This window comes from Apium graveolens, chromosome 8 (assembly GCF_009905375.1).
Source record: "Apium graveolens cultivar Ventura chromosome 8, ASM990537v1, whole genome shotgun sequence".
Taxonomy (NCBI): domain Eukaryota; kingdom Viridiplantae; phylum Streptophyta; class Magnoliopsida; order Apiales; family Apiaceae; genus Apium; species Apium graveolens.
In genome coordinates, this window is record NC_133654.1 from 223,572,505 (window position 1) to 223,586,082 (window position 13,578).

Consider the following 13,578-nt stretch of genomic DNA (forward strand, 5'->3'; position numbering starts at 1 on the left):
TTAGATGTGAACATTGCCACGACTGACTCTCGATCATACTTAGGACGTTTCTTATCTTGGGTCCTTCTTATTTTCACCAATCTCGACCCTCATTGGATCGATCTATACTTTCTTATGGTTCAACACGTGCCCCACTTGGCATTATTATAATTACGTCATATTTCCTTCATCAAAATTTCTATTCTTGAGAACTTTGAATATTACCTTTCTCCTTGTAAAACCTCTAAGGTCATCCTTAAATCCTTCATCAGGTACACCCTAGGAACAGGGCATATCAAGATACCATTTACTAATACCAGAATCATTGTCTATATACTTCTGATAAATTTCTCCACTGATCCTTAAAGGTTGTTGTTACCTTAATCCTTTCCAATTCATATTGTCAAAACTCATGTTGTCCCTATTAAGGGTGAAATGCCAACCTTTATGCATTCCCCTAGGATTCATTCTAAGTTACAGATGTTGTATCCTTAATTGCACCTTTAAAAAGGTACATGCATCCTTCCATGGATAAATCAGGTCATATATCCCTGATAAGGGTGTCTTATTCAATCATTCCCACCCAGATAGTCTATACCAATTTCACAATAGCATCCTTATTCAAACTGAGGTCAACACATATGGCCTTCAAAAGATAACAATGGTTACCCGCTTTTTTTCCTAATTTGGTAATGACAACAGGGATGTCCTGGAAGATATTGGTCATGTTCAACGTGAACTTCTTCTTAATAATTCCTCATTTACTTTTGTTATTTATCTCAACAGTCATCTCAATATTGGGATGTCTTTCATACCTGGCGTCTCCCTTTCTGGGTATCATGCCACCGGTCTTACACTTCACATTCTTGAAGGTCACTTCCTTCATCCAATTTTCCTAATTTCCTACTTTCTTGTCTCCTCAGTCTATCCGCGTCTCATTATTTATCCTTCGAACTATCTCAAGGTTTCCTCGAATTCTCCCAACTTAAAGGGAGTACAATATGTACATCTCTTATGCCTTCAACCATCAACTTTAACTCATAGTGAATCATCCTCATCCTGACGATCACATACTTTTCTATTTCTATTACTATGATTCTTTAGGGTTTCCTCATACCCAACTCCCTGATCATTCCTCAAACTCTATTGCCTTTATATTCCTTTCCACTTCAGTTTCTTTTTATTTTCCTTTCTCTTACAATCATTTCATGAACCCACTAATTATTTACTTCAAACATCACGTCGTTCTGGAATTCTTGTCCTCGGAATGAATCTTTACAACTTTTACAACTTAGATTCATAATTCATCATACTCGTCCGCCTTTGTTCTGGCTCTAAAGCTTTTACACTATCTCTCTATCTTCCTTAGCCTTCCACCAGCGGGTGGCCTCTCTCTTAGGAAGGTAAGTGACAAAATAGTCTTTTGTGCTTCATCAATTATTTAGAATCTCAAATGATTCCCATATTTCCTTTAGCCAGGCTCTCTCCTCTACTGAGTTCGCTTGTTCCTTGGAAATTCTGAGAGCTTAGCGACTTAAAGTTCCTGAAAGAATTTCCCACTGCACTGTCTCCTTAGGGTGGTGGTTGGGGATAATAGTCTAAGTTCTTTTTAGACAGGTCCATGAATTGCCGTATAGGAGTACCGTCTCGGGTCTCCTTTCCTTACTCGACTTTCTGTTTCCTTAGTATGAAATGTTTCATCCTTCTCCCATACTTGGAGTTATCTTATACGTTAAAATCCTTGTTTTCCACTTCATTATATTTTGGGTTCCTTATATCTTAATTGCGACCTCCCTGATTATCACATTCAAGGTTTGCCCCTAATCTTATTCCTCGTGGGGGCATAATGCTTGGAAAATTTTTGAGAATCTTTGGATATTTGTCTTACTTACTTTGCTTAAGTCTTTCCCTCGTTCAGTCCTTGCATGATTGCAAATTATGAATTCTCAAGTTCTATAAACTTCATGACATTCTCTTAAGTGTTAATAGTGCAATTAACAATATGAACTTATCACAAACAAACTGATCTGAACTGAAATTAACGAATATATACATAACCATTTGTTCGAGGGTACAACAACTGACACATTAAAGAGAATTACATCATTTGATCTGATCGCTTCTATGCCAAAAGTACTACCATAGATAATCATCTAGTCATTAAAACTAATCATTCATAACTTAGGCTAATCCTCCAAAAGCGGTGCTACATAAAACCCTTGTCTGATCGCTCTGGCTCTGCACACTACCATGGATCAAGAAATGCGGGCACGCATGACATCCCTAACCTGCTCCATCACAGAGGTGATGAGGTCTAAGATAATCGCAAGTAGATCTGGATCAACCTGACCCTCAAGATGGCCTCTAGCTGTAATTCAGGTGGTAGCCTCAGTCCTGTCCATGCTATAAGCTAATCCTGCCGAAAGTACCCCGCCCTTAATCCTTGGTGCAGTAAGTCAATCCAATAGATCACTCCTAACATTACGGGCCTCAGAAAGGCCACCCAGAGTCATATGATAATCGACGATAAGAGAAGCCTGAGTGGTAGCATCTAGCAGTCCATGGGGTGCAGGTGGTGCAGACCCAGGAGATCCAAATGGATAACCAAGCATGGTATCAGGTGACAATGGTGCAGGAGATAAAGGTGGCATTTCCTCAGTAGGTGTTGGGCTCTGTACAGGGGAGGGAACAGGAATTGGTGGAACCTCATGGATGTCTACAGGAACCTCTGGAAGAGGGTTTGACACTGGTATAATTGGTGCCATGGAAGGCCCCACTCCTTCTGCCCTCATTATCCTTTGTGCCTTTGGTAACTCTTCATCCTCTAGTGCCACCCTCGCAGCCATTCTAGCTCTGGTAGTCGCCCTGACTACGGTCATCAATTCCTCAGCGGTCCTCTCTTCATTCTCGTCAGGATCCTCCACGAGATCCTCCTCAGCAACAATCCCTTCTGGGATAACATCCTCAACCACAACATTCTCAATATGAATCTCATCCGGTCCCTCGTTAGGGTACTCTATTGGATTCGCAATTTGATCTCCAATATGAAATAAAACATCCTCATACTGATGCCCCTGAACCTCAGGGTTCGGTGCCCCGCTGCCCTATATGAGAACGAACTATGTTACTATCATAATATTTATAAGGGTTCCCGTAAGGGTTTTAACTGTCAGTCCTACGTTAGGTAGCCCGACTATGAACTTGGCAAGAGTTCTTATTTTCTTAGTGAACTTATTATCTTAACGTCACATCATCTCTGAGGTTTATAACACTTGGCTCTGATACCATTTCTGTAACACCCCCAAATCCGGGGTCGGGGATTCGGGTTGTCACGAGTTCCATTTCCCTTATCAATACTTAATCTTAACAGTCAACCAACTACTGAGTACTGTGACCCCACAATATACACACACACACACCACAAGTTATAGTCTCAGAGATGAATACCAAAAATAACATAAGTCATTTTATTCCACAATTATAAACCGTTATACCTTAAAAGGGTTTCTGAATAAATTTACATTTCTTTGCCATTATTACAATTCATATAGATACATAAGTCTGGTACATCAGAAGTTGAAAGCCTAGCCTATTGGTAATTTCTACCTCAGCTACAGCGGCATCAACGCTTCCAGAAAACTGCGGAACGTTTCCTAACCGCTTGTGAATTGGAAGCTTGGTCCTGTTCATCTTTTCTATCTGTTGTTGTGTGATGAAAGAAGAAAGCAAGGGTGAGCAACAAGCCCACCCTTTTAAGGTATAATAATTAACAATATATGAGCATTCTCATAGTACTCATGAAAGTCTTGGTCAAGAAGAAATGAACCAAGCTGATATCTTAACGCGACCAAGTCGCAAAATATTCAGTATATATATATACATATATACTTTTCACAATCTTTGAAATCCTCTGACAGGTATCATATACACAGAGTTCCAGTTTATAACTGTATAAAAATATCGTTGCAAGGTGACCTCATATATCTAACCTTGTCTCAACGTTTTTCTGAAAATCTTTGACATGCACATGATAATTATTTACTAGGTATAAGTTTAAAAGATGAAGTTACAAGATACTCCAATATACTTATATCTTTTCCGAATACTACTTGAACTACCACCGTTCGAGGTATAATCCGTTTCAAAAGTTCATCACATAGATGAGACTACAAGATAAGATTTGAATAGGTTCAATCCTTGAAATATCATTATAAATAATAAAGTTACGAGATACTTCATTAAGTCCCGATATATATATACACCTATATATATATACATTTCATACACTCCTTGAAAACCTCTGTTATGAAAATTATAAACAGAGTTGTAATATCTAATGAATTTGGAAAGGAGAAAACCTTGGCATAAACCTGATATCTTGCTGATCAGGCAAAGATACCAATAAGTAACCTTTTCTACTAGTAGATGGACGAATTTCCCACTGGTCATCACCCTGGCCGCAATAGGACCTTATGCTGGACTGCCACTCAGCCATTTACATATTTGATGGACTCCCACTGAGCCACTTACACTTTCATGGACGCCCATTGAGCCCATGTTGCTTATGCCGACTCAAATAGATGAACTTACTTCCCGAACGATGGGCAAGTAATCAAGATGTTTTCTCAAAATAGCAACCTTGTTGTGAATGTAAAATACACCACTGAGCCAGATCCCTCAGGTTTTGAGCGAGTATTTAAATCCCCTTCGAAATGAATATCTTAAATATAAAAATGAGTTTTGGGATCCGCTCTAACTTTTAAAAATCATTTTGAAGACTCGAAAATATTTTTAAGAATGTTTGGAGTAATGCTGATTTAATGAAATAAATCAGTCCCGATATATTAGAAAATATCTGAATATTATTATTTAAATAATATTCCCAAAAGGATAATCCTTATAAAAATAATTGAAGTAAAACTTTTAAAACTTATACTTGAAATGAATAATAAATAACCAAAGATATACGATCTTTATTTAAATAATCAAAAATAAGTTGAATTATCGAAACATTATTCTTTGATAAAATAAAGAATATTATTTAATAAAATAAGCAGATTGATAAGTCCTCGAATGAATATTCAAAATAATATTCATTAAATAAAATAAACGGAGTCATAAGTCCTCGAATGAATATTCAAACTAATATTCATTATTTAAAATAAATTTATCGAATAAACCTTATTCGATTAATGGTTTTGAAAACTATTCATATATATATATATATATTATACTCGGGAAAATCGACTCTCGGTTTAGAAAAATGTTCACCTTTGGGTCCCCTATACTAAGGGTATACACAACTACTGCTTATCTCTAGCATAGGTATTATGCAACTTATAAGCAATTGAATCAACAATTAGATATCAAGATTACGAAACAGACATGCATATATACCATATCATCATGCTCCAATATATCGCAAAATTTTCTAATAACAATCATGCACTTATCACAAGATAATGTATATACATATATTTACATCACAACAACTGTATAACGGGTAGAAAACTTGCCTGAGTGTTCCGGGGTAGACGTAAGCTTAGAGTGGGTCGAGTAACCTATGAATAACAACATAAGCCGGAATTAAACCACGGTCGCTTAAGAAACTAGACTTTAACCATTTAGAGCCCTAATGTTCGCTTTCGCGCTTAACGATTCACTTAAGTCGCTCGAGTACCCTCGGTTCCACCATTTTTAATAAATTAACCATTAAGAGTTTTAAGGCGATTCTTTTGCGAGTACCTTACCAACTGCCTAATCCACTTAACATAATTGTTTCATACCCCAATTAGTTATTTAAAGTCTTTAACCAAGGTTTCAAAGTAAGGCGAGGGGTAATGGTTCGGTCGCGAAGCGCCGTTACTTAAAACGGTCGTTTCTCCTAAAATGTACATCGGATTCAAACGAACCACATATCAAAACGAAGCTCGTAACATGAGCTATCTAATCACGGTAATGGTCAGAACCTAACAGTGAGTTCATGGGTCCTGATGTTAAGAACAAAAACAGTCTAAAGTAAATCGGGCATTACGACGGCTATGTTTACGCGATTACCAAATTTTATCCTACTCCAAATCAATCCGCAATCAACCACAATTCAACCATACAACCAAACTCCATCCATACATTACTAAAACTGGCCCAACACCTCAAGTTCTCCAATTTATATTATTCTCAAACATGAACTAAAACTATTCTTAAGTTCATTAACTAATAACCAAGATTTACAACTCCAAAAACATCACAAAACCACTAATCTCTACATAATCAATCACCATGCTTCTCATGAACTATCCTACTCATAATAAGCTCTTAATATTGAATAACAATGCTAGGTTAAGAGATTATACCATCCTTGGTGAGTAAGAGTAACTAAGGATCTTGGAATCACCCTTGAAAGTCCTTACCAAAGCTTAATCTAACCAAAAACACAAGATCAAACAATTTAAATTTCTTGAAAACCCTATTCACTCTCTTCTTAAATGATTTATTGAAAGAGATTGTGAAGGAATTTGGAGCTTAAACTCCTAGGATAGCCATAACTAATCATAAGAAGCCTTGGATAATTACCTTGTAATTTAAAAATGGTTGGATCTTGGATTTTGAAATTTTCCTCTTTGAAAAACATGAAAAGCCGAGAGCTTCTCTTGAATAATGAGAGTCTACTTTATTTTTGTGTTTTTTTGATTTGATTGGCTTGGTTGATCCACTTTTGTTTTCATTTATTACCTTTTAACCATGGTGAATTTTGTGTGGTTTATAATCAACTAACCTTCCTTCCTTTTTGGTCATGCTTAAGTCATCATTCTTATGTCATCTTCCCATGATTTTCCTCTTCTTATTGGTTTGATGACATCATCCTCACTAACCTCTTTGATTAGCTCCTAATTACTTGGCTAATGATCGCTGATCTGTTATACGGTTCGCTTAACTTTCATTTTCGTTTATCGTTTGAGGGATCATACCCGGGATCTTATTACTTGGGTTCCCTTAACCTTTCTCAATACATTATATTCCTTTTATGATCCTTTCTTATAATCCTTGAATTTAAATCCTTTTTATCCTGTTCCCTTATACTCAATTCTTTCGGTATCTGGTGGATTTTCGGGAAAAATCAAAGCGTTCGAATTTGGATTCTGACGATCTTTACATACACTTATATCCCATATAAAGTACTAATAAGATCTCAGAATAACAATAGAAGAACCCCTACATAGTGTGGTATGGAAAGTTTTCTTATTCAGCATAATCAGCAAAACACTATTCATAAGGGTTACTAAAAGTTCAAAAATTTTGGGGTTATTACAAAATACATTGTGCAGATGTTGCATTTGTGGAGGTAGCGCCAACTCATATGCCACTTTCCCAACTCGACGCAATACTTCAAATGGTCCGATATACCTACGACTCAACTTTCCTTTCTTTCCGAATCGGGTTAAACCTTTCCAAGGAGATATCTTTAACAAGACTTTTTCTCCAGATTCGAATTGCACAACTTTTCGTTCTTGATTTGCGTACTTTGCTTGTCGATCTTGAGCTGCAATTAATCTCTTTCGAATCATTTCTACCTTTTCCTTCATTTGTTGAACTAGCTCTGGCCCAATTAATTTGTGCTCACCAACTTCATCCCAATATGTAGGGGACCTACACTTTCTTCCATACAACACTTTATAAGGCGACATGCCAATACTCGCGTGATAACTGTTGTTGTAGGAAAACTCAATTAACGGCAAATGATCGTCCCAATTTCCTTTGAAATTTATTGCGCAGGTTTGCAACATATCTTCAATTGTCTGAATTGTCCTTTCACTTTGTCCGTCTGTCTGCGGATGATATGCCGTACTCATTTTCAACTTAGTTCCCAAATGATCATGAAATTGTCGCCAAAATGCGAGTTAAACCTTGGATCTCTATCAGACACGATAGATGCAGGAACTCCATGACGCATCACAATCTCATCCAAATACAATTTGACCAACTTTTCAAACGAAAACCTTTCATTTATCGGCAAGAAATGTGCTGACTTCGTCAACCGATCGACTACCATCCAAATCGCATCATGATTTGACTTGGTTTTAGGTAATCCTACCACGAAATCCATCGCTATATGTTCCCATTTCCATTCGGGTATATCCAGTGGCTAAAGCAATCCGCTCGGCCTTTAATGTTTCGCTTTGACTCTTTGGCACGTATAACATTTACTTATCCATTCCGTAATTTCCTTTTTCATGTTTGGCCACCAATAACTTTCTTTTAAATCCTGGTACATTTTCGTACTTCTAGGGTGAATTGAAAATCTCGAGTTATGCGCTTCTTGTAAAATCTCGTGCTTTAGCTCCATGACATTAGGTATCCAAATACGTGAGTTAACACGGTATATTCCTTTCCCATCTTTTTGAGCTTTAATTTCATCTCCTGTCAACTTATCCTTTTCGCGATTCATCACTTGCTCTTGACAGCATCGAATCTTTTCCAAAATTTCAGGTTGAAATGACATTGCATAAATAGCTTCACCTCCAAATTATGGAGTCTGCACCTCTATTTCCATCTTTTCAAAATCCTTGATCAATTCTTCTGATGACATTAACATATTCAACTTTTCCTTGCGACTTAGAGCGTCTGCTACCGTATTTGCCTTTCCAGGATGATAGTTTATCGCACAATCATAATCTTTGATCAATTCCAACCACCTTCTTTGTCGCATATTCAATTCTTTCTGAGTAAAGATATACTTTAAACTCTTATGATCCGTATAAATCTCGCACTTTTCCCCGTACAAATAATGCCTCCAAATCTTAAGGGCAAACACAATTGCTGCCAATTCCAAATCATGCGTTAGATACTTTTGCTCGTGCGGCTTGAGTTGCCTTGACGCATATGCTATTACCTTCCCGTGTTGCATTAACACACATCCAAGTCCTTTATATGAAGCATCACTGAATATCACAAATTCCCCTTTTTCATCTGGTAACAGTAACACAGGGGCGGTTACCAACCTCTTCTTTACCTCTTGAAAACTTTCCTCGCATTTTTCCGTCCAGACAAACTTCTCGTTCTAAATAAACCGGCTAATCCCAGAAAACTTCTGACTTCCGTAGGAGTCTTGGGTCTTTCCCAATTCATTACAGCTTCTATCTTGGCTGGGTCCACTTTGATTCCTTCTTTATTAACTACATGACCAAGAAATTGCACTTCCTTTAACCAAAATTCACACTTTGAAAACTTAGCGTATAGCTTCTCTTTCCTCAGAATTTCCAAGGAAAACCTCAAATGCTCCTTATGATCTTCTTCCGTCTTGGAGTAAATCAGTATATCGTCGATAAATACAATAACAAACTTATCCAAATATTGCTTGAACACTCTGTTCATAAGATCTATAAATGTGGCTGGCGCATTTGTCAATCCAAACGCCATTACCAAAAACTCATAGTGCCCATATCTCGTTCGGAACGCTGTCTTCGGTATATCTTCTGCTTTAATTTTTAATTGATGATACCCAGATCTTAAATCAATCTTGGAGAAACACGAAACTCCTTTCAACTGGTCAAACAGGTCATCGATCCGCGGTAGAGGGTACTTATTCTTAATCGTCAATTTATTCAGTTCCCGGTAATCAATGCACAACCTCATACTTTCATCCTTTTTCTTTACAGACAACACCGGTGCGCCCCACGGGGATACACTCGGTCGAATTACTCCTTTATCCAACAATTCTTGCAACTGAGCTACCAATTCCTTCATTTCAACTGTGCCATACGATAGGGAGCTTTCGACACTGGTTCCGTTCCAGGAGCCAAATTAATCATAAACTCGATCTCTCTTTCTGGAGGTAGTCCAGGAAATTCATCAGGAAATACATCCGGAAAATCTCGTACTATCGGAATATCCTCGATCCTTACGGATTCTTTCTCCACATCCATGACATGAGCCAAATAAACTTTGCATCCTTATCGTATTAATCTTCTCACCTCAATAGCCGTTAGGAATTTCTTCTCTTGCCTCTTTCCTTTAAATATCACCTCTTCACCATCCTTGGTTCTTAATTTCACCTTCTTACTTTTACATTCTATTTGTGCTTCATGGTTTGACAACCAATCCATTCCTAGAATGACCTCAAATTCTCCTAACTTAAAGGGAATTAAGTCAGCAGAAAAGTGCCGATCTTCTATAGTCACATCACAATGGGACAAATCTTATTAACAATAACTTTCTCTTGATTCGCTACCTCTATAATCAAACTAGGTTCCAGAGGGTATGCAACACAATTTAACTTATCAAGAATACTTTCAAAAATAAAGGATCTAGTTGCTCCGGAATCTATCAATACTTTTACTTCTACTGAGTTAATAACAAGCATACCTGCTACCACGTCCACATCTTGCACCGCATCTTTCATTATCATGTTAAAGGTTCTAGCTCTGGGTTGAGCTGATGGTGCTGGGAGAGACGGCAGTCCAGCAATCCTAAGAACATTAGCCTTCTGAACAGGCTCCTTGCAATTTCTGGCCATATGGCCCACTTTACCACACTTGAAACAAGCCAACTCAGGCTTCCTCGCTCCACTTGGGCATTTTGAAGAGTAATGTCCCTTCTGGTTGCACTTGAAACACGTTACATCCAACTTATTACCCCTTCCCGGGTGTCTCTTTCCACAATTCTTGCATTCCTGAATCTGAGGTCTGTTGTCTTTCCCCGGTTGTCCAGTTTTCTGGAAATGGTTCTTCTGAGCTCCGTTACCAGGTCTAAACTTCTGAAACTTTTGGTTCTGACCTCTACCATTCTTTCCAAATTTTCCTCTAAACTTTGAACTTCCTTGCTCTTGCTCTGAGCTTTCAAATTTCCTCTTTCTTCCTTCATTTTCTCTTCTTGCAGCTTCCCGCTCACCTTCCACTATCATTACCTTTTGAACCAAAGCAGCATAATTTTTAATCTCCAACAATGCTACTTGACTCCTAATCCACGACTTAAGTCCCTGTTGGAACCTCTTAGCCTTCTTCGCTTCCGTATTCACGTACTCAGGTACAAATCTAGACAATTCCGAAAACTTCACTTCATATTCCGCTACTGACATATCCTCTTGTCTAAGGTCCAGAAATTTCATTTCCAACTGATCTTGCATATAGCTCGGCAAATACTTCTCCAGAAACATCTCAGTGAACTTCTCCCATGTTAAGTCCTTGCCTTCCAACAACGCCTTTGAAGACTCCCACCAGAAACTTGCTTCATCTTTCAGGTAATAACTTGCATACTGAGCCTTCTTGTCATCCTCAACTTCTGCTAACTCAAAAGCTTTTTCCATTTCTCTCAACCACGACTGCGCTTTAATCGGGTCTGGAAAACCTAAGAACTCTGGGGGATGAACAGATTGAAAGTGTTTGAAATTTCCAACTTTAGGGGCCACGGGTTGTTGCAAAAGCTGAGCAAGTCTGCTCATCATGGTGGTTTCTGGGTTTATTTCTGGGTCTTGGGTGGGAATTTCTTCTTGGTGATCTGGTGAGTTGGCCATTTCTTACAAACCTGATTGAGCAATTATTTAGCAATACGATGGCATGGCATATATATAACAACAGTTTCTATAAAATCTCTTTTGTGGGTTTTAAGTTTTACCCAATTTGCACATGCAATCCTATTACTTCATAATTCTCGCATCAGTGTTGTTTTATCATGGCACAAGGTAGGGTATTACGAATTTTAAACATGGTCATACGAAAACGTGGTTGTATAGAAACATGATATTGAGAACAGTTTATGAGGTATTTAAGGTGTACAATGGAAAACAAGACAATGGATTTATTTAAACAAGGGTACATAAAGAAAAGTCTGGCTATCAGAAGTTCTGAAATAAGGTACAATAATATAGCAGGGTTAAACAGAGGAAAAACTGGAAAATATCCCCCTATCTACCCCTAACTTCCAAAAACTACTACTATAACACAGTTCTGAAATACAACAAGATAAATGAAAAGGGATCCCGGCATCTGACCAAGTATCCCAAAGCCTACCGGCGCTAAAAAAAACAATCTACGGGCTCAACCAACAGTCCCGTCTAATCATCTAGAATCTCTCTCAACACAACCAACATCCAGCGAATGATCTTATGCAGCCTACGGGCCTCAGCATCTGCATCACTAGTAGATGATCCCTCATCCAATCTCCTTCCGGCAACCTGCTCCACCATCTTCACCCGAACTCGCCACTCATCATCCATAACTGAAACACTCTGCCTAGACTCTCTGGCTAGCCTATCCACCAAAGCTCCCAACTCAGGAATACGGGAGTAAACAAAGTCTCGATCCTGGGCTAACTTGCCACCAACACTGACATGTACATTCTTAGGCATCTCAGACTCTGGCTCAGGGGCAGGGGTCTCTGAATCTGGCCTCAAGGGTGAAATCTGCATAGGGATCTCACTACTCTCAGAAGGGTCCTCCTCTGGGTCTAAACTAACATACACAGGCTCCTCTGGAGAGGGTGGAATGGGGTCCACTTGGGTACCAATCAAACTAATCTTTGAGTCTGAGTCACTACCACTACTAGGATCCTGAGAGAAAACACAAAACAACAACCAAGAAACAATGTTAGGGTTAAATAAAGATTCCAGCTAACTCACACCCTAACTCTAGTTTCCACTCTATGATACACACTTTCCTTAGACTATACCTAATAGTCTAACTCAACTCTATATGAGTCGAACTCTCTCGCGATATAGATATATTCCCGAAATACCCTTTTTATTCCTAACTTGTCTCAGGGACTAGATCATGTAGCTCTGATACCAACTTGTGACGCCCTCAATCTCGGGGTTAGGAAATGAGGACTCACATACCTTTAATCTAATAATTAAATAAGCATAAACCCCAATTAACTACTAACAAGATCAACAGGATAAAGTATGAGACAAGATTACAACTACCAATCATAAAATATAACTTACAACCCCAAAATATTATTAAATAAACAATATCGATTCCGGCTGGGAACCGACAGATAACCCATTGTATCTTTACAGATTCCTTCTAGGCGCGTGCTCACTCAAAAATACCACTACCTGCTCTGGCAACTGGAAGCCCTCAACACGGTAGGGATCACCAGGTACGCTCTTATGAGCAGTGCGCCTAAGCCTGGCCATCTTCTTGCTTAACTGCTATGGTTAGATTAAAACGAAACATATGTGTATAAAACTCAACAAGTAACTATAAAGCAGTTCTACAATATCAATTCCATAATGTACTTTACCAAACTCAGGGCATTCTACTTTATTTGTTCTAGGTGGCAGATTTCCAGCTTTTAGGTTAAGGAAAGGTTTTGAAGGAACAATATGGAGCTTTTAAGGAACAAGGCTCAACGTAGGACGAAAGCCGACATTCATCACAAATCAGAATAGATCTTTCAAAAAGAGGAAAGAAACAACATTTCATTATATGGAATCAATCATATGATCAAGAGATTTAAGAATCAGGGTTCTCGGGCTTTAAGCTTCACATTAACATAATCAACTCTTTTCAAAACAATATAAACCATTTTCATTTTCAAGAATCAATTTACTGAACAGAAAGTTTCAGTTCCCTTTTAAATAATCATTTAGAACCCTTGATT